The sequence below is a fragment of the Nothobranchius furzeri genome, chromosome 6 (genome assembly GCF_043380555.1).
Source record: "Nothobranchius furzeri strain GRZ-AD chromosome 6, NfurGRZ-RIMD1, whole genome shotgun sequence".
In the NCBI taxonomy this organism is placed as follows: domain Eukaryota; kingdom Metazoa; phylum Chordata; class Actinopteri; order Cyprinodontiformes; family Nothobranchiidae; genus Nothobranchius; species Nothobranchius furzeri.
Genome location: NC_091746.1, coordinates 62,801,347 through 62,815,942, shown reverse-complemented (window position 1 = coordinate 62,815,942; position 14,596 = coordinate 62,801,347).

Here is a 14,596-nt window from a genome sequence, read left to right as displayed (position 1 = left end):
GGCGCTGCTGTGATGTTTTCATCACAGTTGTCGAAGTTTTTTTCACAATCGGCTCATAAAGCACCTCACACACCTTAAACTGAACACTGAGCAACCGACATGTCCAATGACATGAGCATCATGGCTGCATAAACACATATTTGTATCTGGTTTTCATTTCAGTCTTGGCGTTTCATACTTGCCTCTTCTAAATAAACTGTAAACATGTATTTTTACTTATTTTCACCTTCCAGCACTCAAGCTTTGGTCTTCTATGCATTTTAAATGTCTTTATTTTGAAATAAGACCTCAAACACAAAGATATTACTCATTAATTGAAAATAATTTTGATCATTTATAATAATTTAAAAAGGCTTCTCTCAAGATTTAAAAATAAAATGTTTCACTGAACAATTATAATAATAAATAGTAAATGGCCTATATTTGATATAGCGACTTCTAGAGTCTAGAACCCCCCAAGGTGCTTTAAAACACAATCAGTTGTTCACCCATTCACACACATTCACATGCTAGTGAGGATGAGCCACAATGTAGCCACGGCTGCCCTGGGTCGCACTGGTGCCATCAGTCCCTCAGACCACCATCAGCAGGCAAGGGGGGGTTAATTGTCTTGCTCAAGGACACAACAGCAGCATTCTCTGGTTGGAGTCGGGATCAAACCTGCAACCTTCCGATTGCTGGACAACCTGCTCTACCTCCTGAGCTACATAAACAGAATAAAATGTAACCGTGCAATGAGTCAAATGTCAAGAGAGATAAACACATTTACCATTGTTTTAGTTTATATAAAATATAGTTCATATCGCTCTGATGCCATGCTTTTATTGTGAAATTCCCTCTTGAGCCTACATTTTTTCACCTTCTCATTAAGATAACTACATTTCTCTGGGTCTCACTCTGTCAAAGAAATTATTCATATTATTTCAATCAGCAATTCAACAGTGTTTAACAGTAATTGAATTTTGATACAGGGGGCCAATTATTCATCATTTAAGGTTATTTGCATTAATTTGAAATATTAATGGGTTCTTTTGGGTTTAGAAGGGAGATGAGTATTTGGTCACAGAAGAGCTCCACCACTTCAGGCACAACACCGCTGATATTACCCAGCATCCTCTTTGGCTGGTGCAGGGCAAACAGAGGGAGTCTGAGCATTATTCCACCTTGAAAGAAATGAAATAGAAAATGAAAGTGATCCTGAGAACATGCAGAGTGGAGCTGTAATGTTTGGATTTATAAATGCTGAGTTTTATAAAGTCTTGTGCTTTAGTTTTATTTGGTTAGTTTTTTCACAAACAGTCTCGTGTCGTCTTGGTGACATTTTTTCAACAAACAAATTTTTTCTTCTATTTACCAAACTGCTTAATCTTTGGGTGTTTCAACATAAAACAGCATTTTTGAACTGATGATTGTTTAATTTAGTCCAGACTCAAAGTGATCCAGACCCTTCAGGTTAAAGGTTTTTGTGGTCCCACCATATGTCTTCAGTGTTTGACTTTTATATAGATTTAGCAAAAATAACATGACTCTGTTCTCTGCTTAATGACGATAGTTTTTGGCCTCATGAGCTCTACTCAGAATCTTAGCTGCTCCATGTCTCCACCCTTCTGGTCAGACAGGTTGAGCTCCACTGGAGCCGTTTTCCTAGTTTGGGGTCATGAATGCACCAATGACCACTGGCAAAGCTGCAACCTTGACTTTTCACATCTTCATTTCCTTTGTCAGCCGTTGGGGTAAGGGTTAGGTGGCATAGAGCTCAGAGATGGCCCTGAAACCAGTGGGTTGCCAGTTCATTGTGTCCTTGGGCAACACACTACCCTCTTTTCCTGCCGGTGGTGGTCGGAGTAACCGGTGGTGCCTGTCCAGCCTAGCCTGTGTCAGTGTGCCTCAAGGCAGCTGTGGCTTCATCATCGCTCATCACCTTCAGTGCGTGAATGAATGAATGAAACATTGGCTGTGGTGTAAAGCGCTTTGGAGTTCTCCGAGTCAGAAATGTGATATAAAAGGTTGGCCGATTTATCATTTTCCTCTTGTTTTGCAGTTTGTCGACCACAACAATGGCTAGTTCATTAGCATAACAGGCTTTTCTTTGTGGATATGGAAGTCCCAGAGCCTCCATCTTGGACCGTGGAACCTACAGTCCATGCTTCCATGCTCGACACAGATGTTCCTGCATGCTATACCAGTCATCTGGTCATGGTAGTCCGTGTACACTTTGCCTGCCTACATCTTACATCCTGCTATTACATGCTGGACTGTCTCTGGTAGTTTTACACAATCTGCATGTTGTATCTGTCTGGTGTGGTTTATCACTGGGGACTTTCTTGTGCTCCAGAACCTTAGTGGTTTCATGCAAAGCTTGTTCAGTTTTGTCTTCATCCCCTTCAGTTGTGAACACCTAGTCTCTCTTTGATATCGTCCAACCACATATTTCCAGGATAGACGACATTTTGATGTCTTTGGTGCACGTCTTGATAGAGGGGATCATGGAGTCAATGTCTCACTCATTTGACGTCATCCAGGGTTGATGACTGCTCCACTCTGGAACCAGTATCTGTTGCCACAAGATGATATTATTGAGTGGCTTCAAACCTTTGCAGAACAGTAGTTGAGACAGAGCATCACCTCAGTATGTGCTGCATTATACCTACTTGTGCAGTCTGGTTTGAATTGCCCTTGAATTGAATTGGAAGCAAACACCAGCTATTGTTCTTGGCAGCATGTGTTTGGCCACATGTTATTGCCACTTTCCACTTCAGCCTTGCTGATAGAACCTGTGTCCTATGTAGGCAGATGGTTGGTTGTTAGTTGGGCCTTTAGACATGGGACATCAGCTTTGGGCCATTCAATCCGCCTGGGTTGTATTTATGAACACATAGTTTGATTTTGCTGCCAAGCTTTCTAGTTTGTTTTTGTGTCAGATCTGAATAATTTCAGGACCTGGTGCAGTCTATCTTTTCCAAAGAGGCATGTTTTGATTTAGATATGGGGGCACTGGTGTAACTTCTCATCACGTTTCCTGCTCATTCCTCTCAGGATCTATTGTCAGGTTATTGACTTGCCACTGAGAGGACACTTAGCTGTGAACACTCTCCTGGTTTTGGTTTCTGCTCCTCTAAAGTGCTTTGGTTGGGTAGCCTGGCCTCAATCTGTGGCATTTCCATAAAAAAAAAAAAAAATATATATATATATATATATATATATATATATATATATATATATTTGTTTTTTGTAACTGACAGCTGGCTAATTTCTCCCTGTGTTGCCTTGATCTTTGCTTCCAGCCTCCTCCTTGGGGAATATAGCTCCTTAACATTTATGGTCTTTATCTTGTTGCCTAGTGCCCTGTGAGTACATTAATTTGTGTCTCATTCAAATCTCCTTTCAAATTTTTAATTTTTAGAATTTTCACTTGGTTTTTGGCAAGGTGCGTAGGCTATTTATGTAGCTTAGTCATTTTAGCTTAGTCATTTTCTTTAATCTCAGGTTAACTAGTGTTAGGTTTGGCACCTGTTCTCTGACAGTGGGGATGGTTAGTTTTACATTTCCTTCTCGTTTGTCTTTTTCTTATTTTTCCTCAGCTCAGAGGAGTCCTGCAAGCTCCACGTAGTTGTTAGAATCACTGTCAGCTCTGCATTCTTTTTTCTCTCTTTTCAATTCCCCTCAAGCACCACATGATAAGAGGCAATCCTGTGGTGCTACATTTTCCCCAAAATAGAGTGTGATGAGATTTTGAGGCTGGACACACAGCACTGTTGCAGTACAATGGCAGTTGTGAGAGAGTTGAGGTAAGAAGAAGAAAAAGGCTTTGAATATGGAAGGTTTTAAGTCTGAACGAGCTGATTTTCTGATTCAGTGCTTAAACAACCTTCTGTTACTTTGACAGCCTGGTTAGAAATGCAGGAGGAGGACGGTCGGCTCATGAAATTTGCAGAACATGATTGACTTGAGGATCTTTTTATAAAGGCCCACCGTGTGCCTGCTGTGTGTGAAGGCTGCTGTTGGCTCAGCTGGAAGTGAGTTTGGGCCTCTTTCTCAGCTGGTTTCTTATTAGATTTAGGCGAGACTCTTCTACTCATCATTTTAGGTCATTTTTCACATAAAAACAAATAAAAATGGATCTTTTTTTATCTTGTACATGCTCTGCTTGATCTTGCTTGACTTTCAACAGTCTTTTAGATTCAGAGATCTCTCAGGTATGAGGAGATCTCTGGGCTTTGTCATAAAATAAGACTGTTGAAAGTTTGTTCAGTCGGTTGACTGAGTTAGGCTGAATTATGAAATTGCAGAAACCACAGGACCTTGTTTCAGAGTCAGACACACACATTTACCAACATTTGTTATAGATTTCAAATTCAAGTCATAAGTAATAATGTGTTTGACAAATGTGATATTCATTGATCTTTGCAGTAAATAGCAGTGGTGTCATCAAAGTCCTACGTATCATCTTTACAGAGTTTAAACATTTTGTCAATCTGTGAATTTCAGATTAGCTGTTAGACAGATGGCCTATTATAAGAACACACTGGTAAACAGGTCATGTTACAGGTTTCAATATACTGACAAAAAGTAAATAACTTTGAGGCGTTCCTCTTGGAGGATGTTTAGGTACCATTCATTAGTCAAAACTGTGCTCTGAGGCTAAGCTAAATGAAAAATGACCTGCACTTGTATAGTGCCTGTCTGAGTCAGGCGACTCCAAAATACTTTACTATACAGTGAGCCATTCATCCATTCTCACAAACTTTCATGTTGACAGTGATGACCTACAGCTGCCCTGGGACACCAAGCACGGGTGCCGCTGGTCCTTCCGACCATCACCAGCAGGCAAGGAGGGGGAAATGTGTTGCTCAAGAACACAACGACTGACATGAAAGCGGGCAGGAGCCTGGATTTGAGGCTACAACCCACCAATTACTGGGCGAACTCCTAACCCCTGAGCCTCTGTCTGACTGACTTGTCTGGCTGAGAAGCAACTCCACACATAAAAGGTCCCAAAAGGCTTTATGTTTATGTTTATTTATTTGGCAGATGCTTTTATCCAAAGCGACTTACAATCTTTAACCTATAGGGCATGTTGTGATCTGTGGGGGAAACCGGAGTACCCGGAGGAAACCCACGCATGCATGGGGAGAACACGCAACTCCACGCAGAAAGGCCACAGCCGAGTTTCGAACCTGCAACCTTTGTGTTGAGAGGCAACAGTGCTAACAACTGCACCAACATGCAGCCCATTAAAGCTTTATTGTTGACAGGACACAGGACTATTTTCCTTTTACACAGTTTAGTAAAAAAAATAGTTTTTATTTTTTTTTTTACTTGACATGTTTCAGCTAGTAGTCATCATCATCAGAGATCGCCGGTGTTGGTGGCGTCACTTCCTTTTATCCACGGGCATCAGAGGGTGTCCTCCTTACTGATGACACTGTCCCATGCGTGATCTAACGTGAATACTCCATCGTCTCTTTCATGATTTTGTGTCCACGTCTCCTTATTTCTATCGCTTCCTTGATCCATCTTTTGTATTTTTGTTGTTCTGTGTTTATGATCCTTGTGCTATCCCATTTCAGGGTAACACCGTCCTCTGCTGCCCGCGGAGTACAGGAAGTAACGCCACCAACACCGGCGATTGCAGATGATGACTAGAGGTACTAGCTGAAACAGATCCGGTAAAAAAAAAAAAACAACAAAAAATGGATAACAAAGATAAACACGGGATGAACGGATAAATGAGGACACAGGACTGATAGGAGGGCATGCCTTTTTGTTTCCAGACAAATCTTTTTTCCCAGATTTCCCAATCAATCAGAATGGTGATTCGCAAGGGAAAATAACTTCCTCTCAGCCTTCAGCAGTCTTATCTCTGTGTCTTCAGCAGAATCTCAGCCTGTCCCTGATGTTCTTCTCACAATGGCTTTTTTGCTGCTCGTGTCCATATTTGACACCAAACAAGATTAATGATTATAAAATGATTATTCATTCGGAAAATATTTCACAACTTTTCCCAGACTGATGGACACAGACAATTGCTTATTTTCTTATCTTCTTGGCACTGTGTTGACACCGATGGTTAACATGCACCAGTATGCTCCAGACCAGCAAACTCCTAAAATTCCAGACGGTCACACTTCTTTATCATAACTTAAATGATTGTGCACAAAATGTACAGTAGTATTCCATCAGTGATGGAATATATTTAAAGTACGACACCGGTACGTAAAACCTTGAAACACGGAAAGAGGGCATCCTGTGCTTTCAACTCAGAAAATCCACCTCCAGCCACCCTGCTGGCTTCACTGAGTGGAAGACGTTGGTGAATATGCAGATCAGTGGCTGGCTGCAGCGGATATTTTGCCCTTCTTTAACTTCTCTGTTTTAATGCATCACCTTGAAATCCACAGGGCATCCTCCCAGGAGCCCCTTTGTCTATGAATGCTAATGGGATCTTTCTATGTTAATAATAAATAGCTGCTGATAAAATAATAAATTTCTAATGTCCCTCCCAGACCTTTTTGCCCGTCTCAGATTAGTTTAACAGGACTTCACCCCCCCCCCCCCCCCCCCCCCCCAACACTTTGGGCTTAATTATTTAAAAAGCCTGAAAAATTCATATCTTTCTTTTTTGGGGTGGGGTGCAAAAGCCATCGTTCAGCCTGTGAAAATTTAGGAGAAAGTGGTGGAGGTGAATTAAATATTCAGCAGCGCACAGGCGTTTCAATTATTTTTCAGATGCATGAGTGTTAAAAAACATATGCATGGTGAAATGAGCATTTCAAGGAAGAAAAATCTCCACGGCATTATAATACAGCATTGTCAATTATTTAGGGCTAAATCTCAGAGCGGAGTCTTCACAAGTTCACATTTAGGGATGGTGACTATTCCTTAGCAGTCATCTGTTTTTTTTCACACCCCGCAGCCATGACAGTAAATGTAAAATAAAAATATGTCTTGTGCCTGCAAGTATTAAAAAGGTGACCGTGTGGGAGCTAATCCCTCCTCGAGCCTCACTCTTCCCTTCCCATCAATGTTTAACAACCAACAAAACATTCTCTTTGGTAATTTAAGCATTCCTCTGTGGATCTTATTCACGGCGTCGCTCCACAACAACACCGATGCTTTTGTTTGCTGGCTGTTATTCTGCTGTATTATTTAAAAGCAGAACAAACAGAAAGTCATCGTCTCCTCTTCCTGAATAATTGGACTGCTGGATCCTCCGACCTGTCGGCGCGTATCGGATCCATCAGATGGGACACTCGCTCTTTATATGCCCTTGCTGTCTTTGGTACTGGCCCTCGGGGTGGGGTGGGGTGGGGTGGGGTGGGGGTGGGGGGGGGGGGTCTTTTGGGGAGCAGTCTCCTCACTGAGTGAAAAAACTTTTGATGAAGAGGTTTTTGGATTAAAACCAGTTTAATTCTTGTCAGTGATTGAAAAGAACATAAGTGATGATGTGAGTTAAATGATGGGCTTGGAGACGTTTCTGAGTCTCAAATTAATTTAATTTGCTGCGTGACATGCCCAGGGGTTCTGGGTCAGTCTTTTTTTCTCTTCTTTCCCTTCCTTTGTCTCCTCCTCTGTCCCTGTTTCTTCTACTGTTTAAATAATAAATGAGATAAACGCTAGAGGAATGAAAGATATCTCCACTTATTACTCATAAGTCAGTAAAAGTTTATTTTTTAATAAAAAATCTTTTTAAAATATTAAACTGAAGTTAATATTTTTCTATCAGAAAAACCTAAATGTGTGTGTATAGGATTTTAAATGATAATTTTGAACACGATTCCCATGATGTTTTTCAAAGAGTTGCCCTTTAAATGAGTAAAGTATTTCAAAGGGAGGTGCTGACTGAGGTGGACATCACCTGAGTCAGTACTGGGACAAAAAAAAAAAAAACAACTCCTGATCAGAACATGACTAAAAAAGTCTGGGAAAATTACACTGTTACTGTTTGAGATAAAAAATGAGATAAATAATTGATTATTTGGAGAAAACTTCATAAAAAAATCCCTAAACTTGAATTTGCTTGTGAACAAAACAACACAGAACATGATAGAAAAGCACAAACACATATTTTTACAAAACACTAACAGAAGCGTAGACACAAATGAGCCAAAATCAAAATAACAAAAACAAATCACTGTAAAACAAACATGACGGGAACTCTACCGGAGACACGCCAACAGTTTGGTTCATGAGGAAAGACAGAGAGCAAAAAAACCTCGCAGACTTTATGTTTTAAACATTAAGTTCACTGCAGTGATGATGAGCTGTGGGTGTTGTTACTGGAAATGTGTCATACTATGAGTTGACACACACACACATTCCTCATTTAATCCCTGTAGACCCCGGGGCCTTGCTCTCAGGCCCCTCAGCCGGGTGACAACAAACCTGCCTGTCTGATTTATGGAAATGCAGATGGGGTTTTTATTACACCTCCTTATAACACACACACACATGCACACACACACAGACACACACACACACGCACACACACGCACACACCTTTCTGAACAGCCAGAAGGACAAAAGAGGGTCAAATACTGGAAGAAATATGTCAACTCTGCAACAAAGATGTAGATTAGAACATCGCACGTGTGTGTGTGTGTGTGTGTGTGTGTGTGTGTGTGTGTGTGTGTGTGTGTGTGTGTGTGTGTGTGTGTGTGTGTATCACTTGTGTTCTGAGGACATGAATCTGTCTAGACAGTCACATCATGTAAGTCTGTCATGTCTTCCACAGTGAAAAATTCTGTGAGTAAAATTGAATTCTCTATCGGTGTGAAAAATTGGTGCGTATTATGGTATTAGAAGGTTTCATGTGGGTGGAGTTATTTAACGATCATGTTTGGGTTTTAGAAACTTGTTTGAATTTGGTGAAGTGTAGGAAATGTGTTTTTCATGTATTGTTTGTTGTATTTAAAATATAATATTTTCAACAACAAATGTTATTGCCACTGCAAGATCAAGACAAATGTGCTGTGTTTGCACAAAATTCTACGACTGTGCTTTTTATTATCCATAACGATCCAGAAGACCACCCCAGTTGCTACTCCTGTCAGATAAGAGCAGGAAACTGAGGCTACAGTTCACACAGGCTCACCAAACATGGACAATAGAGGATTGGAAAAATGTTGTCTGGTCTGATGAGTCTCCATTTCTGCTGCAACATTTGGATGGTTGGCTCAGAATTTGACATCAACATGAAAGCATGGATCCATCTTATCAACGGTTCAGGCTGGTGGTGGTGGTGGTGGTGGTGTGATGGTGTGGGGGACATTTTTTTGGCACACTTTGGGCCCCTTAGTACTAACGGATCACCGTAGCAACACCCGAGTATTGTTGCCATGTCCATCCCCTTATGACCACGGTGTACCCATCTTCTGATTGCTACCTTCAGCAGGATAATGCACCATGTCATAAAGCTCCAATCATCTCAGACTGGTTTCTTGAACATGAGAATGGCTGTGTCCAAATCCAGGGGTTGCATGCTCATGAGTACCCATCCTCATTGGTCTCAGGAGAAAATGTTCTGGGATCGGTTAGACCGGATGTTAACAGCTGTGAATTTGGACAGTCTAGCCTTGAACAATAGCCCCACCCCTACTTCGGCAGATGTCCTCCTGTCACCTAGCAATGGCTACCGCACTAAGAAGAAGCTGCAGAAATGGAGCTTGCACGTGCTTTAAACTATTTTCTTGTTTTGTTACCGTTTGAAGAGCTACAGCAGATGTACCGCTGGCGCCCGGGCACATTTTGTATGTCAGACTGAGACGCAACAATATACTGGTAAAGAATTTTTGCCTTTTTTTAAAGTTTAAAAGCTTTTACCGATTTCACGTCAACAACTTAAGCTAGCTTCATGACATGAGTAATTTGGGGTTCTGAGAACATGAAAACACTGGTGCATTTCACAACCATCTGTGTGATATCCCGCAGTGCATCTCGGGATTTATAGAGGTGAGGACACTACACCGCACCTGTTCTCAAAATCTGGGAAAAGAACGGCATTCTGAACACTCTTTGAATTTGGACATTCTTTGTTGTGGCGCTGTGACGCCATTGGTCTTAAAATCTAACCTCATGAGTATGCAACCCCTGAATCTGGACACAGCCAGCCGGTTCACTGTACTCAAATGGCCTCACAGTCACCAGATCTTAGTCCAATAGAGCACCTTTGGGATGCGGATTCTCATCATGGATGTGCTGATGTGATGCAATGAACAATATGGGTTTAGAACTAAACATTCCACAGCAATGGCAATAATGGAATTAACGAATAAAATAACAGCAATTGACAATAAAAATGACTTTGTTAGGGTTTTCATTGATTTGAAAAAAGTATTTGACATCATTGATCACTCAAGGTAACTTCGAAAATTAAGTCAGTATGGAATAAGAGGTGTGGCTCATCAATGGGTTAAAACTTATTTAGGAAAAAGGAAACAGTTTGTTCAGATAAACGACCATAAATCAAAACTATGTGATATTAATTGTGGAGTGCCACAAGGGTCGGTCCTCGGACCAAAACAGTCACGACCAGAACTCGGAAGACCCGTGATGACACCAAACAGTAAATGTTTCATAAAAAGTCTTTATTGATGTAGCGTTACCAGAGGAGGGCGAGGCAGGAGACAGAGTTGGAGAGGAGGCGTGGGTAAAAACCAGATCGGGACAAGCAGGTACAGGGAGCAGGCTGGAGACGTGGTAGTAGACAGGCGAGGGTCGTGGTGGCAGGCAGAGTTCAAGGCAGGGGTCAGGCGAAAAAACGAGGTCCAGAGGCTGTGAAGGCAAGGTGCAAGGCTGGAAGATCTACTAACAAGAAGTGTTCAATAATCTGGCAGGGGACTGGTGGCTGGCTGGTGAATATATAGCAGGGGGAGCAGGTGTGTGTAATGAGCTGATGACCAGTGTTGGGAGTAACGCCGTTTAAGTATAACGGCGTTTCTAACGGCGTTCTTTTATAGGTAACGGAATAATCTAATTAATTACTTTTCCCGCCGTTGCAACACCGTTACCGTTACTGGGGATGGAACGTTGTGCGTTACTATGTGCTTGTCGAACGTTGAGCAGCTGCGTGAGGCTTTCTGACCGCCCCACTTCAGCTGCAGCCAGGGAGAAAGAGGTGTCGGTAACGCACTTACAAACACGATGATGATTGGCCGGGTGGGCGGAGACCCTCACGGTCTCAGTCGCTGCATTCTGTAGACCCAACGGGAATAACTCTTTAAAATAACCGCGTTAATAAAAAATATTTCTTTCTGTAACGAGCAAACTAATTAATTTCGTCTTCTTGTATCAAAACGTCGTTTCTGTTACTGATAAGGAAATGCGTGCAGCAGCGAATCTGCGGGTCTGCAGCCGTGCCCTTAGCATGACAGCGGGACGTCCCGAAGGTCCGCTCACCTGTTCACCGCTCAGACGTCCTGATCTTCTACCTTCCTAGATCATCCAGCTGTAACCTGTTTCTGATCATGTCTTTAGTCCCGCTGTAACACTGATGCATCAGTCTCAGACGACATGGAGCTCAGGTGTTATTAGAACTACCTGTGTGTGTTTACCACCCAGCTTCAGCTCTTCTGTGGTTGGGTCTGACCCACGTTAGTAAATGTAAGTCCTCCATCAGGCTCGTGCCTCTTCTAGTGTCATTTTAAAGGATATTTATTTATTTATTTAACCGTTACTAGATTAGCAGCAACAGAAATGCTGCTAAAACACACAATTATGTGAAGCTGGAAAAATTAGAATGCTGTGCAAAATTACATTTATTTCTGTAATTTAACTAGACCGAGAGACCATTTAAAGGCTCGGGAACCTTTACAGGTGTTTCTATTTGCAATTTTAAATTTTAGCTGATTGGGTTTTTGTTAAATATCACACAGTGACCTTTTAATAGTCTAGATTAGTGTAATGCTCCTGTTAGTAGTTCCTCCTGTTAAGTGCTTATTTGTTTAAATTATTCAGGTTAATAAAAAACATTTGGACATACATTTTATTATGTTCCAGTCATTAGTCATTTATATTTTACTATTGTAGTAATTCTTGCATTCTTTAATGAAAAAAGTAACTAAGTAGTTACTTTTGTTGGTAATTAGTTACTTTTATGATCTTGTAACTCAGTTAGTAACTGAGTTACTTTTTTGACAAAGTAATCGGTAACTATAACTAATTACTTTTTTAAAGTAACGTTCCCAACACTGCTGATGACAGGAACAGGTGAGATGAATGAAGTGGCTGAGGGCTTGATGAAGAGGCAGCAGAGGCAGAGGAGGGTGAAAGACTGGGAGTCATGACACAAAACTGCTCATTTTGTTTATTAACAACTTGGTAAATGTATCTAAGACACTCAGTACCATTCTATTTGCTGATGATACAACACTGTTTTACTCAGGATCAAATGTTGAGGAGGTGGCTAAAGTGATAAATGATGAACCGATTAAAATTAAAAACTGGTTTGATATTAATTGATTGACACTGAATCTTAATAAAACAAATTTTATACTGTTTAATGATAAAAAGAACAGTGATGTGTCATTGGAAATAGATGGGATTGAAATTCAAAGAGTACAGGTGCTGGCCAGTAAATTAGAATATCATCAAAAGGTTGAAAATATTTCAGTAATTCCATTCAAAACGTGAAACTTGTACATTATATTCATGCAATGCGCACAGACCAATGTATTTCCGATGTTTATTACGTTTAATTTTGATATTTATAGGTGACAACCAAATAAAACATCAAATCTGGTATCTCAGAAAATTAGAATATTCTAAAGGCCAATGAAAAAATGTTTGTTTCTCTAATGTTGGCCAACTGAAAAGAATGAACATGAAAAGAATGTGCATGTATAGCACTCAATACTTAGTCGGGGCTCCTTTTGCCTCAATAACTGCAGTAATGCGGCGTGGCATGGACTCGATCAGTCTGTGGCACTGCTCAGGTGTTATGAGAGCCCAGGTTGCTCTGATAGTCGTCTTCAGCTCCTCTGCATTGTTGGGTCTAGCGTATTGCATCCTCCGCTTCACAATACCCCATAGATTTTCTATGGGGTTAAGGTCAGGCGAGTTTGCTGGCCAATCAAGGACAGGGATACCATGGTCCTTGAACCAGGTGCTGGTGGTTTTGGCACTGTGTGCAGGTGCCAAGTCCTGTTGAAAGGTGAAGTCTGCATCCCCATAAAGTTGGTCAGCAGCAGGAAGCATGAAGTGCTCTAAAACTTCCTGGTAGACGGCTGCATTGACCCTGGACCTCAGGAAACAGAGTGGGCCAACACCGGCAGATGACATGGCACCCCACACCATCACTGACGGTGGAAACTTTACACTGGACCTCATGCAACGTGGATTCTGTGCTTCTCCGCTCTTCCTCCAGACTCTGGGTCCTTGATTTCCAAAGGAAATGCAGAACTTGCTTTCATCAGAAAACATAACTTTGGACCACTCAGCATCAGTCCAGTCCTTTTTGTCCTTGGCCCAGGCGAGACGCTTCTTGCGCTGTTTCTTGTTCAAGAGTGGCTTGACACACGGAATGCGACACCTGAATCCCATGTCTTTCATGAGTCTCCTCGTGGTGGTTCTTGAAGCGCTGACTCCAGCTGCAGTCCACTCTTTGTGGATCTCCCCCACATTTTTGAATGGGTTTGTCGTCACAATTCTCTGCAGGGTGCGGTTATCCCTAGAGCTTGTACACTTTTTTCTAACACATTTTTTCCGTCCCTTCGCCTGTCTGTTAATGTGCTTGGACACAGAGCTCTGCGAACAGCCAGCTTCTTTAGCAATCACCTTTTGTGTCTTGCCCTCCTTGTGCAAGGTGTCAATGATTGTCTTTTGGACAGCTGTTAAGTCAGAAGTCTTCCCCATGATTGTGGTGCCTTCAAAACAAGACTGAGGGACCTTTTAAAGGCCTTTGCAGGTGTTTTGAGTAAATCAGCTGATTAGAGTGGCAGCAGGTGTCTTCTATATTCAGCCTTTTCAGAATATTCTAATTTTTTGAGATACCAAATTTGGAGTTTTCATTAGTTGTCACTTATGAATATCAAATTTAAATGTAATGAACATTGGAAATACATTGGTCTGTGTGCATTGCATGAATATAATGTACAAGTTTCACGTTTTGAATGGAATTACTGAAATATTTTCAACCTTTTGATGATATTCTAATTTACTGGCCAGCACCTGTAAAAGAAACTAGATTTCTTGGAGTTCTTATTGATGAAGACTTGACATGGAAATCCCATATTAGTTACATAAAAGGTAAAATTGCCAAATCCTTAGGAGTTTTACATAGAGTCAAGTTTTTACTGACTAATTCTGGTTTGTTGGCATTGTACAATTCACTGATTTCTCCATCCTTGACTTATTGTGTAGAAATCTGGGGAGCACATACAAAAACTATACACAACCCTTATTTATTTTACAGAAAAGAGTTCTGAGAATAATCAGTTATAGTGGCTGTAGAGATCCATCGAACCCATTGCTTATAAAATATAAATTACTGAAATTTCATGATTTAAAAGACTGGAAAATCTTACAAACCATGTGTAAAGCCAATTTAGGTACTCTGCCAACAAACATTCAGGGGATATTTGAAAAGAGAACTAGTAAT